Below are 18161 nucleotides of genomic sequence, written 5' to 3' on the forward strand. Positions count from 1 at the left end.
TGGCTAAAGGTTGCGAAACAAAACTGTGCATATAAAAATGAATAAATGAATGTATGTCTATGCTTCTGTTCTCCCAAAAATCAACACGAACATTCCGTAGATCCCATTATGAGCTATCTTGATTTTTTTCTGATTTTTATTTTCACTCTTCCTGATTTTCGAAAACTATAGTTGGCATCCCTTATTCCAAAAAATAATCAACGTGCAACAATACATTTATCAGCAAATAAGTAGGGTTTGAAAAAATATACTGAATCGCGTTTGAAGTGTCGTGATTAGAGAGACTTTTGCTGTTATTTTTGGAACGCTGATTTTTTTTTAAATTACTCATCAATTATTAAGTTGGAATTAAGAAATACATTTTTTTGGCATGACATTCAAAAATTTATTTAAGATGTTTCGAACTGTTCAATTTGGGTTATATATGCACCATTTTGTTGTATAAATTGTTTGAAGCTAGCGCAAATCAGTCGCGAGTAGGGATTGCATTACCGTGCCAAAATTTCAATAACCGGTATTCGGTAATGAACATTTCATTACCGGTAAAAACATACCTTAAAATAAACCATTTTCTTGCAGAAACGGCTTGTCTTTATAATGATTAGTTTACAAAAAAAAAACATTTTGAAATTTTTTGCTGGGTCAAGTAATACTTAAGGACACAGAGAATGTTAATTGTGTCGTAGATCGGATCTTATTAACAAAGTTTCCAGAAGAGGAAAACACCCGTTCAGAGTTCAATTATGTTTGGTAGAAGAGTATCGAATACCATTGTCATGTATTTACCTCTGATGCCCTCTGTACGAAAACTCTTGTCCGAGGGTTTTCATCAATCCGTTTATAGACGTTGAGCTTGGACTGGACGTTGATACCTTTGACTGTTGCAATCGTCGTTAAAGTTTGATGCTCCTTAATGCTCAACTGTTCTGCAGGATTCTCATAGTCCTGTGGATTTTTTTTCTTCCTGTTGTCCAGCTACTCAATCAATATGATCATCGTTAAAGTTGATCAAGTCAGGAACAATTTCAAATGCCTGCTTGATCAATGCCGCAACGTTTGATAGAAATCATAATTGTGTCACGACCACGAGCAGAATGATTATTCATATACGGGAACAAATCTGCATAAACGAAACGTCCTTCTGCAATCCTTAAATCAGGGTTCCAAGCAGCTGCTTCGAAACTTTCAATGGTTACTCCGATAGCTGTTCTAGCATAAAGTACAATCTGACGTCAGCTTCAAAAAGGGTGCATTTCTTTCGCAATAGGAGTTCAACAGCGACCAGAACTGGTTCGATGGCATCAACCAATTTCTTTATCGCTGTCAGTTCTTCATGGCTGAAACTTGTCATGTGTTTCGTTTTCAGATCTAGCAGCGATTTTTGAACTGAATTTCGGAGGTCGTAGAATCGGCGCAACACTGCCAGTTGTGTTTTTCGATATTAATTGTTTCTCAAGCAATATTACAAAGCGGCATATATAATTTATGGTGTAAAAATAAAAATTACCGAAATTACCGGTTGTTGGTTGTAAAATTACCGGTAATTCGGTAATGGAAAATAACCCGGTATTACTGGTAAAACCGGTAATGGTAAAACAATGGTTAACAATCCCTAGTCGCGAGCTATTTTGAACAGGTGACAAACCTAGCAAACCAAATGAGCTTACTGCACGGGAAAAGCGAGTTCTTTCAGAGCGTGTTCTAACCGTTGTTGGTTTATCAGACTCGTTCAGCTTCGGGCTTGGATCAAGTTCAGATCACATGATACCAATGCGTGAAATATGCGATTCGGATTTTTTGGCGAGAGCTATTTATTTGTTTTAGGTTAATTTTCAAATTGAATATTAATACGCTACAAGTCACGCCAATCACCAACTGAAAAAATGGGTGAAACTTTTTGAAATAAAAAAAAAATGTAATAGTTAGAACTCTAAAAAATCAACCGCATTCCAAACATTCAACGGTTTATTCTTGGAGAACATATCGAAATCAAGGGAAATTCAGGCATCTATATGTATCTCTCCCGATAATTTAGTTTCAATAATCATATTCTACTCTTGAACAATATTTCTTCCGGACAAATGTTATTTTCAATGCATGATTCTTAGTTTCTGTCCATTTTTGAACGCGAAACAGGTGTCGTTGTCAAAACATTATTCAAGGGGAGACCTACATGGGACCCACCCTATATTACGAGAAGTGAAACCGTCTGAGACAATCACAAACAATCGGTACCAGATACCCTAATGTTGTTAGTACAGAAGTGAATGCAAATACTATACTGGACTGCCTTTAACAAATTCTAATTCATTTCCATTCATTGAATAGACAATAAATAATCCATCACATCAACAAAATATGAATCTATTGCATTATGAGCTTTTTTCATGTGAAAAACATAAAGGATGCAAACATTTATTCATATTTCATTCCCTTCAGTCTATATGAATCATATTGCTACTATATTTCTTCAAGGAAATAACATTCGCTCGAGCCCATTCCTTACACCTGATCAACAATTAAAAATATAGTGCTCCACGAGGTAGGACGATTTATCAATTCATTACAACACAAAGTAATTTCTACATGAAAACTGTTCATTCCTCATCCAAAACAATCATTCGCTTCATCAGACACTGGTTCCTCGGGTATGTGCAATAATCCAATCTGAGGAGCATCCATTCATCTGCGCAACAAATTGATTGTTCGTTTAACACCAGAACTTGCACGTGGAATCGCCATCATTAGCACCGGACCTAATTCGCAGCCAATTTACACAGTTTATTATTCTTTCTGTGTGTGTACTGAACTAGTTGATACCTAGCAGGAAACACCTTGCAGCCATCCCATTGTGTGCTCTCAGTGATCCGATATCCCATTTCCAACCGAGACAAACCAAAGCGAGTCGAAGAGAAAGGAACACTTTTATTCAAAACACGATTCCACTGCATTCCGGAGCACTTCGAGCATCCTGCCTTGCGTTCGTTCTCCATTTGCCGGTATTTTCACGGATTTTCGGTTCCCCTTTTCTCGTGTCGAAGTTGCTCATTTTTCTGCAACACGTCCCGCTGAGCAGAAACGGTTGTAACACATCCTTCTGTGCCCCGTTCTTAAGCTTATGCTGCAGACAATTGCTTCTCGCATCTTCCAGGATCTGAACATCTCTCGCTCGTTGGGGTGTGGAAATTGATGAGGAAGGAATCCTCCGAAAACAATATGTTGAATGTACTGTTTGGGCAACAAAAGGATCTCTTCTCGCCCCGGGTTGCATCGCCCCAGGAATGGTCACACTGCTGCTTCATTAGGGTCGCAAGTAGCCGGATCGTTCCTTCCAAGTGTCTCGCTGATTGTTATTTAGAATAGAAAGTTGAATTTGTTAACGCTTGAGCTGCTGCCTGTTAACCCATACACACTCATACATGCACGATTACTGACTGTTGGTTTCTAGTTCGAGGATTTTTCCTGGCTTTCGATGCGACCATATCTCAGACTGGCTGATAATCGTAAAGTGTGGGCTGGATGGTGCCCAATGGATTCTTGCTGACTCAACACGGCGGGAGCAGTCAGGAATGGCATCTACAGTAGAGTGTTGTGGAAACAGGTCATATATCATCTACGATCGTGGGAGGTACAAAATATTGTTAATTTGCAGAACGTTATGACAATACGCTTATGTTTCTAGATAATTTAGATTATTGAGAATGAGTACGGGGATTCTTCATCTCTTAATTTAATTTACTTCGTCACTTTAGAGTAAACTTATGTTGGGGAGCCGAGGTTTGTATGTACTACTCTTAGATATTCAAGTTCAATGGAAATGTTTTCTGGTTAACTTCTTCGGCGGGATTCGATTTCATGCGAATTTGTGAATCTACACGGTCTATTTAGCGCGTTTTGTGGTTGTGTATGTGCAGTGGTTCCCTCTGTCCAATTCCCAGTTAAAATAAATTTTTTACATGATTTATTCATTTACTTACAATTATCAACAGGTTCGAAATCTAATGATACGTACAAAATATAGTTCAAAGTAAATCTAAACTAGCTCCAACTAATTACTATCGTGGGCATAAAGCAGACTTCCTTTGAATGTCTGTCTAGAAACATAAGAATCGATTCGTTCGCAATAGCAAATAATTTTAGTTTGGGAAAAAGAATTCCATTATTTTTTTCCAGTAGCTGTTGCGAACGATTTCTCGCGTTGTTTAAGTGCAATCGAGCGACGTTAGGTGGTGTTAAAAATGTAATATTTTGTACTGAACATCGTTCACGAGTAGATTTTGTTTGAGCTCGCATCATATATGGATCTAGCATCCATATACCATGTTTTACAGTTTCCCTTCGATGAAGCCGGAAATGCAAACCAGGTGGTTGTGAATGTGAAATGAATTTGTGGCCCTTACACTGTAACAACCATCAACGCGAAATATTGGTTGACCTCCGATTCAGTCCCGGTGTTTTCGATGTCAAGATACGCCAAGCCTGTCGACAGGCGTATTAGCAATTCCAAATGAAATCGACAAATGACAAAACATGAGTATTTTTGATTCGAATGAAAGTTCGTATTCCGTTTGGGTTAGAGGAAATATGAGTTTTCCACAGCAATTGGGAATTTTTTGATTCAAGCGTAACTTTTGAAAAGGGCGTATCAATTAGAGGAAGAGAAATCTTTGATAGTTTATATCTCAAAAACTATGAGTCGTACCGAAATAGTGTCTTAGAAAGAGTTATAGAGTATTGATGGTTGAATATGAAAAAAATGTACACTGAGAAAAAAAAATTAGTAATCTTTTTTTATTTACAAAATAAAAATTCAATTTGCAATATCCAAAATACATATATTTTTTTTTATTTTTTCATACAAAATAGAAGTCATGCAGAAAATTTCAAAAATGGGCCCAAGATGGTAAAACTATTTTTGATGAAGTTTGTGGAACATAAAATTTTTAGGAATTTTCGAAACTTCGAATTTTTGTATGTTAGCAATCATTCTTAGCCACAAATTAAGAATTCTGATGTGATTGAAAACAAAAAAGGTTATTATCAATCTCCTTCTAAATGCAACCATTCTCGAGATTCTTCATAAAATTTCATGAACATGACGGTATAACACGACAAACATATTAAAAGGGATTATTTACTAGAAAAAAGACAATAAATTAGAAATATTTTTCTAAATATCTCGAGAATGGCTACATTTATAAGGAGATTGATAATAATATTTTTTGTTTTAAATCGCATCAGGATTCATAATTTGTGGCTAAAAATTATTGTTAATATACAAAAATTCGAAGTTTCGAAAATTCCCAAAAATTCGATGTTCCACAAAGTTCGTCAAAAATAGTTTTACCATCTTGGGCCTATTTTCGAAATTTTCTGCATGACTTCTATTTCGTATGAAAAAAATAAAAAAAATCAAAAAATACGTATTTTTGATGTTTCAAATTGAATTTTTATTTTGTAAATAAAAAAAAAGAGTACTAATTTTTTTTCTCAGTGTACATTTTTTTCATATTCAACCATCAATACTCTATAACTCTTTCTAAGACACTATTTCGGTACGATTCATAGTTTTTTAGATATAAATTATCAAAGATTTCTCTTACTAAAATCGATACGCCCTTTTCAAAGTTACGCTTGAGTCAAAAAATTCCCAATTGCTGTGAAAAACTCATATTTCCTCCAACCCAAACGGAATATACACTTTCATTGGAAACAAAAATACAAGTTTTTAAAATCTGCATTTTTAGGACGATTTCATTTGGAATTGCTGCTAGCTAGAATTGTTTTGAAAAAAATTAAACTTGAAAAAAAATGAATTTTTATGTTGTAATTATTGACCGTATTTGTTTTTTATAGTTTACATGGTCTCGGGATCAAGGGGTAAAAATTGATTTTTCGGACCATCGGTTAAGTATGAAAAATCATAACTCAAGAACAAAAAATAACGCCTCTCTGATTTGAGAACTAAACAAACACAAATACAATCTACATATATGAGTATAATATTTTTCGAAAAGAAACTAATTGGCTTCAGTTTGATATATCGATCATCTAAACCGGTTCAGTAGTTTAAAAGTTATGAATTTTTGAAAAAAGGTAATTTTGGAAGAAAGGCCAAAAAGTCGATTTTTCGGACCACCCTAAAATAGAAATGGACACCCTAATAAAAATAAATACGGGTCTAATATTTTACGGTAAGGAACAAAACCATCATTGTTCATTAAAATCTAAGAGCCACTATGTCGGTTAGGCGTGGAATGGCTGTTATGTTTTTATTCAAAAACTTGCGCAAAACACCACATTTAATGACCTAAGCCTGTATGTATTGAAAAATTAGGGACATAAAAATCTTTATATATATAAATGGATTTCTGTCTGTCTGTCTGTCTGATTCTTATGGACTCGGAAACTACTGAACCGATCGACATGAAAATTGGTATGTAGGGGTTTTTTGGACCGGGAAAGGTTTTCATGATAGTTAGAGACCCCTCCCCCTCTCTGAGGGGCTGCCATACAAATGAAACACAAATTTCTACATTACTCCAGAACTAATCCATCAAATGCAACCAAATTAGGTATCTGAAGGTTTTACGGTGCAATAAATGATTCTATGGTGGTTTGACACTCCTCCACCTCTCTAAGGGGAGAAGAGGAGAGGGGTCTGTCTTTATTCTATCATATTTTCTGTATCATACATTTATTCCATGTAACGGAGAAACATATTATTTACAAGTGGTTGAAAAATCTTGAACGAGAATTGTGTCTCTGATATTATAAAGATGAGTTTTGGTAGATGTACTAGGATTTTTTTAGTAAAAGGTAAAAGGTAAATTCAAAAGTTCTGCGATTGGGCTCATGAACTTGCGCTTAGTAAGAAAACGTGAATGAACGTGAAAACGTTAAAGGTATTTATAACAAAAAACAAATTTTGGGCGAGACGAAGTTTGCCGGATCAGCTAGTAAACGATAAAAAGGAGGGGTTTTGCAAATTTCATTTCATATTAGAGATTCAGAAATGGTTATATAGATAGTACACAAGGAATAAAATATTATTTTGGAATATTTGTATTATTGTATCTGCTGTACGTCCATTCAATGTCAAACTGATATAGTGATTCTTGGAATTTCATCAACATTGGTAGTTTTGCTCCGTATCGCAAAATATTGCGCCACTATATTTTGATTTTTTCATTAGGGTGACCATTTACATTTTAGGATGGTAAGAAAAATCATAACTCAAAAACGAAAAAAACGTAAGCGTAAAAAAATCAACTTTAAGAAAGAAAAATAGTACTCTTGGTCCCGAAACCATATAAATTATGAGACACAAAAACAGTCAAAAAACATGTTTTTATATGTTTTGTACATATATTTTTCGTTTTTGAATATGAAAAAAAATGTAATCGTGTTTAAAGAGAAAAATTCTCCTACGCGTATGTTCGAATTCCAACAATGACAGAGTATAGAATCTTTTTGTTTCGGGTTCTGTTTGTCTCAAACTTGTCTGGCAAACTGACATTAAAAGTAGATTTCGAAAAAAGATTCTTTTGATTCCGTTTTGAGAGATGAGAAAATTTGGTACAAGATATAGTTGTGAAACATCTAAATTAGTAAATATGAATAGCATTTTGGATGTGATAAACTTAAAAATTAGTGGATTCGAAGGTGTAATTATTAATTTTATCCCAAAAATTCAAAATAAGCTTAATTGTTTCTATCAATCAAATAAAAGCTCCCTAGTTGCTCTACAATTAGTACTTTGACACCTATTTTCTATCTTTCTCAATTTCGCTACAATATCGTTATAAAAAATTCCTGGTGAGATTTCAATCAAAATCTTAGCAAAATCACGATTTTACTCCTCTGTACTTATAATAGCCAACTGAATTTCATTTTTTTAGTTCAACCTCGAGCCCAACCTGCACAATCAATAATTAGAGAAACAAAATCCAGTTTTTTGCAAGGATAATATTTTTTTCAAAAAAGATTAATGGCTAAATAACTTCAATTTAATATGTCGATCATGTTCATCGGTCTAATAGTTCAAAAGTTATGATTTTTGGAAAAAGTTATTTTGAAAAAAAGGGAAAAATATTACATGACAAAAATATCGAGAAGAAATAAAAAATCGTTTTCTGATTTTTCAAAGATTTTGTGAGCTAATACATTTTTTTTCCAATTCAATAGCAAATCAAATTAGCCTTATCAACCAGATTTTATTTGATTCCTATAACGTTCCTGTAGGATCTTCCAATAAAGAGCTATTTTTGTTTGAACGAGAAATTTCGCCTTCGTCTTTGATGATCTGCAGGCGATCATAAATTATTGGACAATTAATACAATCTTTTAATCATCAAAGACGACCAAATCTAGTCTACATCTGTATACCTGAATTAGAACTCTGAATCGAATAACTTTTTCGAATACGTAAAATATAAATTGAAAAGTAACAACTTCTCATCGCAAATGCATTTGAAAGCAGAAAGATTTTCGAACGAAATTTTACATCCCTTTTCAAATTACTTTCAGGAACTTTTCCTACATTCTTCGAACGCGAACAGGACAGCATTTCACTCTTACTGATCTTTTATAACACGAACTATGTCATGCACTCAAAAATTTGAACGCGTAGAAAATTCCACGATCGGATGAAATAGCACTTGTATTCCTGGAGAACATAACTAAAGGATTCACACCAAGATGAAAACAATCTTGTTTGGTGCCTATTCTTAAATCAGGCACAAATACTGATTTATCATTTGCTTCACATGAAGCACGTTGCAGGTTCATCAACGCCTAAGCACTGAAGCAATGTCGAAAATAATATTTCGCAACGAGTACAGTCTGCGAAAATACTTTCAAACCCTATTTTCTATGAGCCTGGACGTTGTTTAAGTACACACAACTTGTTTTTAGTGAAAACCTCTAGTACGAATTATGCACAAAATGCCTCTGTCAATCGTATGATCAATATTTATAATTAAACAAAAAAGAAATAATGTGTGCCACCTAAGGAAACATTGTGACATTTCAATACATATAATATTGATGAACTGGATGAAAAAAATAAATGGATATGAAATAAACATGAAATATACACAAAACTAAAACCCAAATTGCACACCCCATTAAATATTTGATTTAGAATATAGAAAATCATATTTACTTCATTGAAGTTATCATCAGCTCATTATTTCTCGAAATTAAACTTGTATCCATGAGATATAAAAGACTTAATTCAATTCGAAGAATAGTTCCAAGATTATTAGTATTAAGACTTATAACTCTCAAAGCCCACAAGTGAGATTTCATCATTTTTATAGACTTGAAAGTTACAATTCTTAATACTTGCCGCAAGACATCTGAATCTCAAACTTAGCATAACTCAGTTACACAATATTCAATTGACCAAAATACGCGTAAAACGATACACCGACTGGCTGTGTCAGTATTTTAATTGGAATGTGTAAATCCAAGTGGGAATATTTATTGTATGCATTACAGCCGTCTGCTTCACGTGGCGCAAGGTCTGCCCCGGAGTGCCCCTTCGCCGGCGGGTAGCTTCAGTCACCGCACCACCTTCTAGACATAACTCTTTGTTTTTATTTTCATCCCGAAATGGGCATAAAATATATCAGGAGATCATTTACTCGCTTTATCCGAAGAAAGCCTCGGCGGCGGGCCTGAGAAAAAGCTCTCGCAGTCCGAGAATGGCACAGCGAAAGAAAATCTTTCAATATTTCATATAAATATGAAATACACGACACTGATCCAGCGAATGTGTCTCTCTCGGACCGCTTCCATTTATGATTTTCTGTACCTTTATCCTTCGCATTTTTTTTTCTACCCCTGTCGCAGCATTGTAGCGTCGCCGGGACACATAGTGTTTCCATTTGGCTGAAAGCCTGCAAGGTGAAACGGCCCTGACTGCCATAAATAAATTCATAACTCTTTTCGAGCCATCGCCGAGCGCGGCGTTTCTTACTCTTCCGACGACTTTGTCTTTTTCTTTTGTTCGCTCCATATGTCCCAGGGTTCGCTCTATTTGGAACGGTCTGAGGACCGCAGTTCGCCTTCGCCCGGCCGGTCCTTGATCGTGTTCAGCTGGTGCCTTTTAATGATAATTTATAGGAAATTGAAATGTTGTCTCCGCCATTTTTTTTGTTGTAGTTGCTGTTGTTGTTGCAGTGCGATCTCTTGAAAACCAGAAATTCACCATCTGTCAGCTAATTGTTTTCGTTTCGGATGCTACCTCCTGGGCAGTGACTGTGCCATTGATGTTATTTCTGCACGAGGCAACAAAAAACCAGATCTGCATGAGGTATTAGAAGCAATGGATTCCTACGAAGCACGGGTACCAATAAAGTGCGGAAAAGAAAACAACCCATGAAATGATTTACAGCTTAATTGCACTTAGCAGTGGTGCATTCTTTTGGAACGATAACAAACTTTACTGAGAGCAAAATTTCCCGCTGATGAACGTTTTTTGGACGTCTAAATTGGCCCTAACAAAGGCTTCCCGTAGGCGTACGGGAGGCGGATGCTTTCAAGTTGTTGTCCGAATAATCGGGAAATTCCAAGGAAAGATATCGCGTGGATAAACAAGATGTCATTGTTAGGCTTTTGTGTGCAATTCATGTAATTGCCCATAAATTAGAGCAAGCATTTCCGGAGTTATTTGATTAATAAATGACAAATCAGTTCAAATCTCCGCTCCGTTTCGGGACGAACTTTGCCCCCAATTAGCGCCGAGAAATCCTTTCCAAACTAATTAGTTTAAATATCCACCAAATTTCCCGCACAAATTCCTTAATCTAATTTTTCACCCTAAGCTCGGAGATTTCCAAAAAAAGAAATGTCGCTTTTTCTCGGAGAACAACACATTGAGCGGGGAGATGAGGAAAAGGAGCACGAAACAAAAATTAAAACTCTCGAAACGTGATTTCCACTGTCTTAACGACTTGTCACTCGTTCGATCCAGCTTTCCAACCGCGCCGCGGAATGGCATCTCCGGTGCGACACAGCACCAACAGCAGCATCATCCGCCAACACTACCACCGAAATGTGCTTAGACATCAAATCAATTATAATTTGTCCCTGATGTTCGAAAAAGCAATTTCCCCTTCCCGGGCAGCGCAGCACGGCTCCATGTGACGAAATCTGGTGGTCCAGCGTTGGCGAGGCTGCCAAAGCCGAACGCCGAGGAGGGAAAAATAGGGGATCTCAGACCGCACGGCCATAAAACTGAAGAAACCGAAGGGCTTTATTTTGACTTTTATAATCGTGACATTTACCATGAGAAATGGATTACGCCCGCTACCCGTTCTCGTAGGGCATCTTCTTGAAATCTTCTTCTGAGAGGTTTCTGCTCCCCCAAGTTTTTATTACTTTTGTAAACAAGCTGCAGCTTCACATTACTGTGGGTGAGAAATTTGCGAGCCCTACCCCTGGCGAAGGTAGCCGAGGCTAAATTGAAAAGCTGTTTATTACCTTCTGGGCTGGCGATGCGGCAGCTGCCGCTACCCGGGTGTTTTTCGAAGTTGATTCAGATTGACGTCGAGATGCGTCATCTATCGCTTTGAAAGGATACTGTAACCCGTGTGGTCACTGTTAAGTTGACAGCACGTGTGGCGAGATTTTATGCACATCATTACAATTCGATCCTATATGTAATGCACGAGCAACCCCGAGATAAAAATTAATGAATATATAAATAGTCCCATTTAAAATCTGGGTTTGTAATATCTATTAAAATTTAATTAGGATTGAATTTGAATTTGAGATATATTCCATTAGTTTTAGTTTTTTGAGATATATTACATTAGTTTTCACAGGAGTATGTAAAATGTTGAGGACTGAAGTACCACTTATTTTCCATGACTTGTTTCTATTAGAATTCTTCTACTTGTCGAAAGTTACAACAATTGTTAGGATGATAATGATCAATTTTGAATTGCCTGATTGAAAAGAAACATCTAGAGTCTTTAAAAAAGAATGTTTTGGTTCAACTGATGAAGCACGTCCAGCTCTCTGTCCGCATCTGTATGAAAAATGAGACATTGTTAATAATTCCAGAATATTGGCCGCTCGAGGAAAATTCTAATCATTTAGAACTTTGTCCCGTAATTCTTTGCATTATAACTCGTTCAATTAAAATCTTGTTGGGAACTTTATCACTATCCGGAAGCAACATTGCAATGATTGCCTACTTGATTTTACGAGGTTTATGAATTCTCTCTGTTCTATGTTCTGTTCTTCAAGAATTATTATCAGTTTGTCAAAAGACGTTTATTTCAATTATCCATGTGTATTTCGAAATGTAAGGAAATGCTGCTCGAATCAGGAATTTCAATTGCTGTCTTTTGGTTTCATTCTTGTACAGCAGAAATATTAAGCACCAAAGCGAACATATAGCTAACACAGAAAGGCCGTGAGGTGGCGACATCTGCCTGATTCATTTTCCTTGTTTTTATCTATGCTTCTGTCTTCAGCCTTCCTTCGGATCTATGGCTTTGCTTTGGTGAATTGAATTGAGAGTGGTTGAATGTTAAAACATTTCAAGTGTTTCGCTATGAGACGAGACGATTTTTGCTAGAAAATATATTTGCGGCAAAGTTTCAGTATATTTTGTTCCAAAAATACATAATCCCTTCTGCGAAAAATATAGTTTTGTCAGAATATTTCCTTCCTAGAAAATAATTGGTCTATTACACCTATTATTATTTGTCATAAAATGTGCAATCCGTTTATTTGGTCCGAATAATTATTTCTTAGTCTCCTATACAGTATGCAAGGTTTAATCCCAATCGGAGATAATCGAATCTCGTGATTTCACAAGGAATTGTTTCGTAAAAAGTGATATTTTCATATGTTTGACGCAAATTATGTAATTGGAATTGAACTCGGTTGTTTCAGGAACACGGCAGAGTGAATAGTGAAAGAAGCTCTCATATTTTCACATTCGTAGATGTAGGAGCAAAATAGAAAAGCAGTGCGAAAAAAAGGATTCATATAAGTCATTTTCTTTGAACGTTAGAGCTGCCGTTCTACGCATAGTTGTCCGTCCCATGTCATCAGCAACTGAGACAAACGCAATCAAAGTTTTTTGCCACATTTGTCAGAAGCTCTAATTATTTCAGTTTAGCAATACACTGAGTTTTTTACAAGCAGAAAACAAAGTTCATGGAATGTGAACACTCGAATCAATCAATCTTGGTTACGAGCTTAAAATTCATGGTGGTATAGTTATGCCTGAAATATCAACATAAGAATATTGAAACATCATTAAGTTGTTTTTCAAAAGCTGGTGTTTCTGCCGCTATACTCGGATTCGGACGAATTTTAGAAATTAAACTTCAACTCCTTTGAACTTAAAAACTCCCGTAAAATTTACGACCAATTTATTCCGTGTTCATTTAAACTGGATGACTAAACTCGAACAGATACTTTCTTCGACTGACTTGTGTGACGACCGGCAGAATTCAACACAACTATATTGCGAGAGAAGAGATCACAAAAATTCTCCGATAATCCCTAAATCTATGACCGCGTTAGCGCGATCATTATCATGCGACCGAAAGAGACGGATCTATTCCAACTATTTGTGGATCACATGTTGGTTCTCAAAACTAAACAGTATACTTTTTATCTCTCGCTCAATCAGCTGGGAACAAACTATAACTTTTTTGTGTGTTTTTTTCCAGAAGATAAGGCATAAAAACAAAACGTTTTATAAGAAAAAGTAAAAATTGCCAAAAAGTAACATGGGACAACTATGCGTAGAACGGCAGAGAGGTACTTTGAAATTTTAGTATGTAAAAGAACTAACTTGTTTTAGGCTATCAAATTTCATAATGTGGCTGATTTGGACTCCTTTTTTAATTTTTCAATCCACAAATCGTTGCTACCCCAATCTATAAATTATTTAATCGTTATAAGGCATTTGTTTTACAGTTATGTTATAGTTTATTTTCGCACAGTGTAGCAAAAATGAATCCACTGTTTTCTAACACAGGGCGGACTCGATTATATATCGAGTCAATAATTTTTTTTTTGTTTTTTATACATATATTTTTCGTTTTTAAGAAGAATTTCATTTTTATTTTTATTTTTTTCATTTTCCTTTCAAAGCCAGAAAACACCTTTCTCCCATGAAAAAAATTAAATTTATCCAAAATCTCGTAGGAGGTAATAGGCGATCATATTTGATGAAAAAAAAAATCTTCCCACGCATATGATTGAATTTCAACAATGACAGAGTTAATGATCTTCTACATTGTTCCGGGATATGTCTGCCTTGAACTGACTCTACTTCAAAAAGTACGCTACGTAGGGCAATTTCTGATTGATTCATCCCCTTAAAATCAGAATTCACCTTTCTCACATGAAAAAAAATATAAATTTATCCTAACTCTCTCAGGAAGTGATAGACGATCATATTTGATGGAAAAATCCTTCTACGCATATGTTCGAGTTTCAACAATGACAGAGTTATTGAATCTGTGGGTCTTTGTAGCAACTTGGTTACGCGTTCGCTTACTAAGCGATCGATCGTGAGTTCAAACTCAGGACCCTCAATTGACCATCTTTGTGTTGTTATAGAATAACTACGTCCACGCAACAATCATCCGCGATGGAGAACGATCCACGGTCGAAATAAGATTGATTCATCCATACAACTGCTCTGCTCTGCAAGAAACATCGGGCTGCTGTTCTATAAATAACCCAACAACTGTCTCCGCTGTCCGGTCTGCTGAACAATGGAAGAACAGATAGAATACCCTTACGCCTAAATAGCTACTACAGTGTAATTTACCATAATGTAACGGAACAGAAAAACCTAACGCCTAAATGGCTACTACTACAACTGTGTAATTTACAATTTATAGAAACATAAACATATGTACATGTACACGATAAAAACCCGGCTCTGTTACAGATAAAATGGTAATGAGCCTAAGAAATAAAAAAAAAATGGGTGGGTTATATCTATGATATGACCGCAAGGTTGACGTGGGACTATCTTAGCTTAGTAACCATTTGTATGTATTGATTGCAGTTTGCATGTATTTGCAATGGCGATTTCCCCAGACACCTTGGTTTAGAAGTCTTTATAGGTAATCAGATTTCAGTCGGAACAAAAATACTCCCGACCTGCATGAATTTGCAATCCCAATTTCCCTGGACACCTTGTTTCTGAAGCCTGTGTTGGGGAAACATATTTTAGTCGGAACAAATTGCCCTCGACTTGCATGTATTAGCAATGCCAATTTTCCCTCGCTCCATGGATTTGAAGTCTGTGGTAGGGAAACACATTTCAGTCGGAACAAAAATGCCCCTGAATTGCATGTATTTGCAATGCTAACTTTCCCACGCTCCTTGGACTTGAAGTCTGCGTTAGGGAAACGCATTTCGGTGGGAACAAAAGCTGCCCCTACTTTCATGTATTTGCAATGTCGATTTCGTCAATGCTGCTTGGTTTTGAAGTCTGTGTTAGGGAACATATTTCGGAGAGAACAAAAGTCCCCCTACTTTCATGTATTTTCAATTCCGATTTCCCCAACACTGCTTGGTTTTGAAGTCTGTGTTGGGGAAACCGTAAATCGGGCCAATCAAAACGAGGCAGTTAGGGCGTTTAGATAACGCTTAACATTTTACAGTTATTCAATTATTTATCTAATGAAAAATGACATTTTATTAATTGCGATAGATGCGTAGAAATATTCCCTATCAATTGATGCAAACATCTTTCCGATCCAGTAGAAAATGTTCGAGTTATAAGCATTCGAAATCTTTCATTTTTTCCTGCATGTTCAGTGTTTATGTTTTCATTTTACCCCCCATATATTCCGGTTAGACGTAGTCCCACGTCAAAAGAGTTATTGAACTTTTTTTTTCTTTCGGACTTTGTTGCCTCAAACTGGCTCTACATTACAAAGTACGATTCTGTTGCTTTCATTTGAAAGATGAGGAAATTTAGTACAGGATATAGTAGTGGAACAACTAAATTAGTGGATTTTAATAACATTTTGGAAGTGAAAAACTTTTTTTGGCAGACTTATCTCACTTCTTAACTAGGCGAACCTAGCCAGAATTTTCACCTGCCCCCGGGCTTCTGAATGCCAAAGGGGGACTAGGCTCTGCGGAATGCACGTATCTGCATGCTCGTGCTGTTTTAGTCCTGACCGAGGAATTGTCGGACAATCGCGCAGGTGCTAAGGATGACCGACTTTTGGATGCCGGCCAATTCCTTCTCGATGTTCAACACCTTTAGCGCTTCCAGAAGTGTCTTCGGGATAATTCCAGTTCCAGAGAGAACGACTGGAACAATTCTTGGGACCTCCCTTAGCCCCCACAGTTCCTTGAGCTCCACGGCCAATGGTCGGTACTTGCAGATTTTGCGACCGTGGGTCTCCTCCAGATTCTGGTTCAGTGGAATAGCGACATCGATGATGGTGACTTTGCGGTCGCTCTTGTCGTAAACCATTATATCTGGGCGGTTGTGGTGGATCGAGAGGTCGGTCAGAACAGTGCGATCCCAGTACAGCTTGAAACGGTCATTTTCCAGGACAGGTGCAGGCAGGTACCGGTAGTTTGGTACGTTGTCTTCCAGTAGAGCACATTGGAGCGCCAGTTGTCGATGAACAATACGGGCCACGTTGTTGTGGCGCTCGGTGTAGGCTGCGTTGGCCAAAACGGGACAGCCTCCCATAATGTGCTCTATGTTTTCACCTGGTTGATGGCACATTTGGAAGTGAAAAACTAATTTTTTTTTTTTTTTTTTTTTTTTTTCTTTATTTTTGAGACTTTCAGCCTCCTGGGCTGGTTCGTCTCAGAGTGAAAAACTTAAAAGTTAATAATTTTTAATGTGTTATCATTAATTTCATCCTAAAAATGTATATATCAAACCAGATTGTTTCTATCAATTAAATTGAAGCTGTCTAACCGCCCTAAAATTTGTTCTTTGACACCCAACTTCTATCTATCTTAATCTGGCTGCAATATCGATATAAACAATTCTTGGTGAAAATTCATGCAAAATCTTCAAAAATCACGATTTTTACCCCACTGTACATGTAATAACCACTTAAATTACACCTTAACGTTGAAAGATTAAATTTATTCTTGAAATAAGTCATATTGAGATATAAAAAAATTGTTTTTTTCAAACTGGATGTAATCGAGTCCAAAATTGTAGATAATCGAATCACATATAATCGAGTCTGTATATAATCGAGTCCGACCTGTAATACAGGAAACCATATTCTTTCAAAAAACATAATGAAATATAAATATACTTGAAGGAACCACTTTCACTAGTAATGTCATTAATAATAATAAAATCATGAAAATACAACTGTTATTGTGATCAAATATTAATTTTAATATTTCATCAAATTTTATCGAAAATCATTCATTTAATCACACCAAAATCATTTAATCATTCAATAATATTATTGAACTAAAAACTAAAAAAATTAAAGAATTATAGAAATTGAAATTGGTAGTTCTAACGGACCTACACGGAAAATGGACAAATTAATATAAATTAAGTTATAAATAACTTTAAAACCACAAATTGTAATGTTATTTATAATCATAACAAATTTTCACAAGTGGCAATAAATACTAATCTTCCAAAACTAAATATCATAATACTAATTTTATCATTAGTTTTCACATATTGACTAAATTCTTTTTACGACACAGTTTTTATTAGGCTGCTACATTAGGCATACATATGTAGAACCGATGTAGCACCCAAAAACTCCGTGAGTTACTCTGATAGTTTACCTTACTTTAGTGCAGCTGATTCTTTCGACGCAGCTTGGGTCGTCTGTTGAGGGATCTCGGGGAGAACTTTAAACACAAACTCGCGACGCGGACACAATACAAAATGGTGGACACAAAATGGCGAACTATTTGGTGGAAAAGCACGTTACAAAATCACTGACGGAATGGCGGAAAACAAGATTTACTACGAACAATCTAACAAGCAAAACCGCTACGAACAATCTAACAAGCTAACCGCGATTTGGATGGCCACACAATTTACACTTAAAAATAAATTGATAAATATTTATTTTACACATTTTTGGTTTTTTTTTATTATAATTTTTAACTGGCTCGAGCTCACCGGTTTCGTTGCGGCCGTTCGGGGC

The sequence above is a fragment of the Toxorhynchites rutilus genome, chromosome 2 (assembly GCF_029784135.1).
Source record: "Toxorhynchites rutilus septentrionalis strain SRP chromosome 2, ASM2978413v1, whole genome shotgun sequence".
Lineage (NCBI taxonomy): Eukaryota > Metazoa > Arthropoda > Insecta > Diptera > Culicidae > Toxorhynchites > Toxorhynchites rutilus.